Raw genomic sequence first — 8754 nt, 5'->3', positions numbered from 1 at the left:
AGAAATTTGCCAGATACATAGGATGTGAATGTTGCAGATCCGTTGACTAAGCCTCCTCCATGAGCAAAACATGATCAGCACCAAGGCTCCATGGGTGTTAGAATCATTACCGTGTAATCTAGATTATTGACTCTACTGCAAATGGGAGACTGAAGGAAATATGCCCTAGAGGCAATAATAAAGTTATTATTTATTTCCTTATATCATGATAAATGTTTATTATTCACGCTAGAATTGTATTAACCGGAAACATAAGACTTGTGTGAATACATAGACAAACAGAGTGTCACTAGTATGCCTCTACTTGACTAGCTCATTGATCAAAGATGGTTATGATTCCTAGCCATTGACATGAGTTGTCATTTGATTAACGGGATCACATCATTAGGAGAATGATGTGATTGACTTGACCCATTCTGTTAGCTTAGCACTCGATCGTTTAGTATGTTGCTATTGCTTTCTTCATGACTTATACATGTTCCTATGACTATGAGATTATGCAACTCCCATTTACCGGAGGAACGCTTTGTGTGCTACCAAACGTCACAACGTAACTGGGTGATTATAAATGTGCTCTACAGGTGTCTCCGAAAGTACTTGTTGGGTTGGCGTATTTCGAGATTAGGATTTGTCACTTCGATTGTCGGAGAGGTATCTCTGGGCCCTCTCGGTAATGCACATCACTTAAGCCTTGAAAGCATTGCAACTAATGAGTTAGTTGCAGGATGATGTATTACAGAACGAGGAAAGAGACTTGTCGGTAACGAGATTGAACTAGGTATTGAGATATCAACGATCGAATCTCGGGCAAGTAACATACCGATGACAAAGGGAACAACATATGTTATTATGCGGTCTGACTGATAAAGATCTTCGTAGAATATGTGGGAGACAATATGAGCATCCAGGTTCCGCTATTGGTTATTGACCGGAGACGTGTCTCGGTCATGTCTACATAGTTCTCGAACCCGTAGGGTCCGCACGCTTAAAGTTTCGATGACGGTTATATTATGAGTTTATGAGTTTTGATGTACCAAAGGTTGTTCGGAGTCCCGTATGTGATCACGAACATGACGAGGAGTCTCGAAATGGCCGAGACATGAAGATTGATATATTGGAAGCCTATATTTGGATATCAGAAGTGTTCCGGGTGAAATCGGGATTTTACCGGAGTACCGAGGGGTTACCGGAACCCCCCGGGGGCTTAATGGGCCATAGTGGGCCTTTGTTGAGAAGAGGAGAGGCGGCTAGGGCAGGGCCGTGCACCCCTCCCCACCTAGTCCGAATAGGACAAGGAGAGGGGGGCGGCGCCCCCCTTTCCTTCCTCTCTCCCTCCTCTTTCCCCCTCCACTCCTAATCCAACAAGGAAAAGGGAGGGAGTCCTACTCCCGGTGGGAGTAAGACTCCTCCTGGCGCGCCCCCTCCTGGCCGGCCGCACCTCCCCCTTGCTCCTTTATATACGAGGGTAGGGGGGCACCCTAGAGACACACAACAATTGATCGTTTGATGTTTTAGCCGTGTGCGGTGCCCCCCTCCACCATAGTCCACCTCGATAATACTGTAGCAGTGCTTAGGCGAAGCCCTGCGTCGGTAGAACATCATCATCGTCACCACGCCGTCGTGCTGACGAAACTCTCCCTCAACACTCGGCTGGATCGGAGTTCGAGGGATGTCATCGGGCTGAACGTGTGCTGAACTCGGAGGTGCCGTGCGTTTGGTACTTGATCGGTCGGATCGTGAAGACGTACGACTACATCAACCGCGTTGTGCTAACGCTTCCGCTTTCTGTCTACGAGGGTACGTGGAAAACACTCTCCCCTCCCGTTGCTATGCATCAGCATGATCTTGCGTGTGCGTAGGATTTTTTTTTGAAATTACTACGTTCCCCAACAATTTGGATCCCCCTTCAATCTTGGTGATTTCCCCCTTGAAACCATGAAACTTCCTAAGTGATGGTTCGATTTATGAAAGGCGTGCATCACGACATAAGGAAAACATTCTCCAATTTTTACCAGGGCATGGTGAGGCCATACCATGGCACCACGCCAGGCATCATGTTTTCCAACCATGTTTTACATTTTTTGTATAGTTGTTAACCCAGTAAACAACGCATTTATGATTGACTATTGCCACACATTTCCCTGAAATATCTGCCAATTCCTAGTAAAAGGCATGAGAATGTACAAAATAACACAAGCATGGTTTTCTAGACTGTTCTTGTGCACCTTTTCATGCACCGATTGTTCGAATTTGAATTATGTGCATTAATGCCTAGAGAATGCACATAATCCCATAAATATGGTAAATGAGCCCAGAAAAATGTCAAATTTGAACACGTTGCATTTGAGGCGGTATGTTGATCGTTGGAAAAAAAACCGAATGACAAACTAGGAAGAAAATTTGGATTCCCCTTCAATCTTGGGGATTTCCCTCTCGATAGCATGGAACTTCCTCGGTGATGGTTCGATTTATGAAGGGCGTGCATGACGACATAAGCCAAACCTTCTCAAATTTTTACCAGGGCATGGTGAGGTGATACGTCTCCAACATATCTATAATTTTTGATTGTTCCATGTTGTTTTTATCAATCTTGGATGTTTTATAATCATTTTATATCATTTTCTAGTACTGACCTATTGACATAGTGCCAAGTGCCAGTTGCAGTTTTTCCATGTTTTTTACATCGCAGGAAATCAATATCAGACAGAGTCCAAATGCCATGAAACTCCACAATGATTTTTTATGGGCCAGAAGGAAGGCAATGGGCCCTGGTTGCACCTGGGGGGTGCCCCGAGGGGGGCACAACCCACCAGGGCGCGCCAGGAGGCCCAGGCGTGCCCTGGTGGGTTGTGCCCACCTCGGGTGCCCCCCAGACCACCTCTTTGCTCTATAAATACCCCAAAAATACCAGAACCCTAGAAGCATCGATGAAATATTCATCCAGCCACCGCAGAGTCCAGAACCACCTGATCCAATCTAGACACAATCTCGGATGGGGTTCACCACCTCCATTGGTGCCTCTCCGATGATGCGTGAGTAGTTCTTTGTAGCCCTTCAGGCTCGTAGTTAGTAGATAGATGGATTTCTCTCTCTCGTTGAATTCTCAATACAATGGTCTCTTGGAGATCCATATGATGTAACTCTTTTTGTGGTGTGTTTGTTGGGATCTGATGAACTTTGAGTTTATGATCAGTCATACCTTTTTATATCCATGAAAGTTATTTGAGTTTGTTTGATCTCTTATATGCATGACCTCTTATAGCCTCGTATTTCTTCTCCGATATTTGGGTTTTGTTTGTCCAAATTGATATATTTATCTTGCAATGGAAGAGGTGCCCGGTAGTGGGTTCGATCTTACCGTGCTTGATCCCAGTGACAGAAAGGGAACCGACACGTATGTATCATTGCCACTAAGGATAAAAAGACGAGATCTGTATCTACCGCCATAGATAAGCGGATCTTGTCTACATCATGTCATCGTTCTTATTGCTTTACTCCGTTTTCCATGAACTTAATACACTAGATGCATGCTGGATAGCGGTCGATGTGTGGAGTAATAGTAATAGATGTAGGCAGGAGTCGGTCTACTAACCTTGGACGTGATGCCTATGTAATGATCATTGCCTGGATATCGTCATAATTATTTGAGGTTATATCAATTGCCCAACAGTAATTTGTTTACCCACCGTTTGCTATTTTTCTCGAGAGAAGCCACTAGGGAACCCTACGGCCCCCGGGTCTTCTTTCTCATATATTTACTTTGCGATCTATTTTATTTGCTCTTTTTATTCAGATCTATTAAACCGAAAATACAAGAATACTTTGCTGCACTTTATTTTGTTTGCGATCTATTATTTCAATCTATTACAACTTTCTCCCGTCCACACACCGTTTCTGGTGCCGTACCCCGAAAGGGATTGACAACCCCTTTAACACGTCAGGTTGCGAGGTGTTGTTATTTGTGTGCAGGGGCTGTTTACGTTGTGTTGCTTGGTTCTCCTACTGGTTCGATAACCTTGGTTTCATATCTGAGGGAAATACTTACCGCCGCTATGCTGCATCATCCCTTCCTCTTTGGGGAAATACCGGCGTAGCTTCAAGCGACATCAAAAGGAATTTCTGGCACCATTGCCGGGGAGGATCTTCAACATAACCAGGTTCCTAATCACAAATCTCATCTCCTCGCAATCTACATTATTTGCCATTTGCCTCTCGTTTTCCTCTCCCTCCACTTCACAAAAATTTGCCGTTTTATTCGCCCTCTTTTTCGTTTGGTTTTTTCTCATCAGATCTCATGTTTGCTTGTGTTGCCATGTGCCTTCTATTTGCTTGCATCTTCGCTTGCGACAAATTTATTGATATGGATCCTCATGCACTTGCTAATCTTTTCAAGAGATCCAATTATGATGAACCCATTGCTAGTGATTTGAGTGCACTAGATTATCTTTATGAAGTTTTGCTTGAGAATTGCGAATCTGAAAATTGTGATGAAGAAATTTATGAAGTTATTCATGATAGCTCCTTGAATGAAAAGCATGGTTGCAATGATTTTACTATCAATTATATTAATGTCAATTGTGCTAATAATATGCAAAACCCCAAGCTTGGGGATGCTAATTTTGCTATGTCCACTACTTGTTGCAATGATCATGATTGGGGTGATTATTTTTATGATCTTGAAAATTTATTTAAGCATCATGATGAATATGTTTGCAATAATATCGAAAGTGGGTATGGAAGAGTGTCAACTTTAGGAAATAAGAATCCCACATACACGGAGAGTGTTCAATCTTGTGATTTTTTTTATAAAAGTGGGTTTGGAGAGGTCATGACTTTATTTAATGGTAATCCCACTATTTTGGAAGAGTGTCAACTTTGCATGCATGTGGATCATAAAGAGAAAATTTTATATGATAGTTATATTATTGAATTTGATTATGATCCTTCATATAATTATTATGAGATAGGAAAATATGGTTGTAGAATTTTTCATGTTATTAAATTTCCTCTCATTGTTTTGAGCTTGTCAATGTTTTATTCCTCTCCTTTGCATATATGCTAGATATTTCTTGTCTTGATAATTTGTTTTTCTATAAAATTCCTATGCGTAGGAAATATGTTAGACTTAAATGTGTTTGCCACATGTTTGATGATGCTCTCTTTGTGTTTCAACTACTATCTTTTATGTGAGCATCATTGAAATCTTGTGCCTAGCTAAGGGCATAAAACTATAGCGCTTGTTGGTAGGCAACCCAATAAATAAAGTTTATTTTTGCTTTTTGCTTTCTGCTCTTGTGTGTTTTAATTAGTGTTTGTGCCAAGTAGAACCAATAGGATCTTCTTGGGTGATAGTTGTTTGATCTTGCTGAAAAAGACAGAAACTCTGTGCTCACGAAAATAATTTTCAAAAATAACAGAAAATATCTTTTGCTTTGATTCTTTCTGCAGAAGATTAATATACAAATTGCCCTGGTCATCCTAATTTTGTACTCCCTCCGTCCGGAAATACTTGTCGGGGAAATGGATGAATCTAGACGTATTTTAGTTATAGATATGTCCAATTTTATCCATCACTTCGACAAGTATTTTGGGACGGAGGGAGTAGAAGTTTTGGAGGTCTAGAAGTATTCGTAAAATTCAGATTACTACAGACTGTTCTGTTTTGATAGATTCTGTTTTCTTTGTGTTGTGTGCTTATTTTGATGGCTCTATGGTTTTCTTTGATGAGTTTTGCCATAGAAAAGTTGGAATACGGTAGATATAATACAAAAACAAAATATGAATTGGTTTGATACAACACTTATAGTAGTGGTTTGCTTTCTCATACTAACGGATTTCATGAAGGTTTTGTTGAGTTTTGTGTGATTGAAGTTTTCAAGTTTTGAGTTATCTTACGATGGATGAAGGAAGGATGTAAGAGCTTAAGCTTGGGGATGCCCCAGCATCCCAAGCTATTATCCAAGAATGAGCAACCAGCTAAGCTTGGGGATGCCCTCGAGTGGCGTCCCCGCTTTCTTCCAACAATTATCGGTATTTTACTCGAGACTATATTTTTATTCGTCACATGACATGTGTTTTGCTTGGAGCATCTTGTATGATAAGTGTCCTTGCTTGTTTTATTTTGTGTTTTAAGTCATCAATCCTTCCTGGACACACCTATTTGAGAGAGCCAACATTATATCATGACTTGTTAGGATTGCTCTCTATGCTTCACTTAAATCTTTTATGAGCTAGGACTTGCTCTAGTGCTTCACTTGCATCTTTTTGAGCACGATGTGCTTTGTTAATTTTGAAGAAATTCTCTCTTGCTTCACTTAAATTATTTTGAGAGAAAGAAAATTTCTTATGCTCATGATCTTCACTTATATTTGTTTGAGCTTATGAAAAGCAACACATGAAAATTAATCCCAAAGTGATAGATATCCAAGAAGGATAAAGAGAAAAAAATCATGAAGATCATTGGACAAAATAAACTTGATTCTTAATAATAGTTTTGAGATATGATGATGTGATATGTGAGTTATGTTGATGAGTAATTGTGCTCTAGTAAGAATATTAGTGTTAAGGTTTGTGATTCCCTATGCATGCACAAAAGTCAATAATCATGCAATGAAAATTATATCCTACTTGTGGTGCATTATTCGGTGTTAATTATGCTTAATGCTTGCTTATGGGATTATTCGTTTCTTGGTTGGTCGCTTCTCAATCTTTTTGCTAGCCTTCATTTTGCACTAAGTATGATCTCTACTTGTGCATCCAAAATCCTTTAAACCACTTTTGCCACATGAGTCCACTATATCTACCTATATGCGGTATTCTTTTGCCGTTCTAAGAAAATTTGCATGTGCCATCTCTAATTTTCAAAATAAACTTCTCTTTTGTGTGTTTGTTTCGCTCGTGGAACGGTAACGGGTGGCTAATATTTTCCATGTTGGATGTGTTATTCTCAAGATGAGTGTTTATTCACTTGTGATTGCACGAGAGTAAGGCAAAAGTTTTAGGGATGCCCAGTCCCAAAATGCAAAAATGAATTTACTTTATGTTGTCAAATAATAAATTCCTTGGAAAGTGTTGGTATGGAGGGCACCCGTGGATACGGTTAGCCATGGAAAGTGAAAGAATGGTGGAAAAAGGAATAAACTTTATTTTCTGTTTGGGGACTGCCTATGGCATATCTAGCATGGAAAGTGTTGGGAACTCTAAGTCGTTTCCGTTGGTGGGATGGATACACCTCCCAAAAAGTTTTTATCTCTAATTTTTAGCTTTGAGCTCTGGCACCTCTACAAATCCCTACTTCCCTCTGCGAAGGGCCTTTCTTTTACTTTATGCAATTTTTATTTTGAAATTTGAGTCTCCATATTCTCTCATAAAAAGCACCAACTAGGAGGCAATATGATCGTACTTAAGTATTGGGTGTAGTTAATATTCGAGTGTGTTTCATGAATGGATCAATGTTTGAGCATGGTGGGCTAGGGATAACTTATTTTAGCGTTGATATTTTGGAAGACATGGTTGCTTGTTGATATGCTTGAGTATCTAAATTATTATGTCAAAACTAGACTATTTCTTTGAATTACATAAAAGTCCAAATGTCCATGCTATAAAGAAAAAAAATATGAATGACATGATGAACAACACGCCACATCAAAAATTCTGTTTTTATCACTTACCTAATCGAGGACGAGTAGGAGTTAAGCTTGGCGATGCTGATACATCTCCAACGTATCTATAATTTTTGATTGCTCCATGATGTTTTATTATCAATCTTGGATTTTTTATAATCATTTTGCAGTCATTTTATATCATTTTTGGTACCAACCTATTGACATAGTGCCAAGTGCCAGTTGCTGTTTTTTCCATGTTTTTTACATCACAGGAAATCAATATCAGACGAAGTCCAAATGCCACGAAACTCCGCGATGATTTTTTATGGGCCAGAAGGAAGGCAATGGGCCCTGGTTGCACCTGGGGGGGTGCCCCAAGGGGGGCACAACCCACCAGGGCGCGCCAGGAGGCCTAGGCGCGCCCTGGTGGGTTGTGCCCACCTCGGGTGCCCCCCGGACCGCCTCTTTGCTCTATAAATACCCCAAAAATACCAGAACCCTAGAAGCATCGATGAAATATTCATCCAGCCACCACAGAGTCCAGAACCACCTGATCCAATCTAGACACAATCTCGGATGGGGTTCACCACCTCCATTGGTGCCTCTCCGATGATGCGTGAGTAATTCTTTGTAGCCCTTCAGGCTCGTAGTTAGTAGATAGATGGATTTCTCTCTCTCGTTGAATTCTCAATACAATGGTCTCTTGGAGATCCATATGATGTAACTCTTTTTATGGTGTGTTTGTTGGGATCTGATGAACTTTGAGTTTATGATCAGTCATACCTTTTTATATCCATGAAAGTTATTTGAGTTTCTTTGACCTCTTATATGCATGATCTCTTATAGCCTCGTATTCGATATTTGGGTTTTGTTTGGCCAACTTGATATATTTATCTTGCAATGGGAAGAGGTGCCCGGTAGTGGGTTCGATCTTACGGTGCTTGATCCCAGTGACAGAAAGGGAACCGACACGTATATATGTATCGTAGCCACTAAGGATAAAAAGCCGAGATCTATATCTACCGCCATAGATTAACGGATCTTGTCTACATCATGTCATCATTCTTATTGCATTACTCTGTTTTTCCATGAACTTAATACACTAGATGCATGCTGGATAGTGGTTGATGTGTGGAGTAATAGTAGTAGA

The sequence above is a fragment of the Triticum urartu genome, chromosome 5A (assembly GCF_056163025.1).
Source record: "Triticum urartu cultivar PI428250 chromosome 5A, HENAU_Tu73, whole genome shotgun sequence".
NCBI lineage: Eukaryota > Viridiplantae > Streptophyta > Magnoliopsida > Poales > Poaceae > Triticum > Triticum urartu.
The sequence above is the reverse complement of the archived record's forward strand: the minus strand, read 5'-3'. Positions refer to the sequence as shown.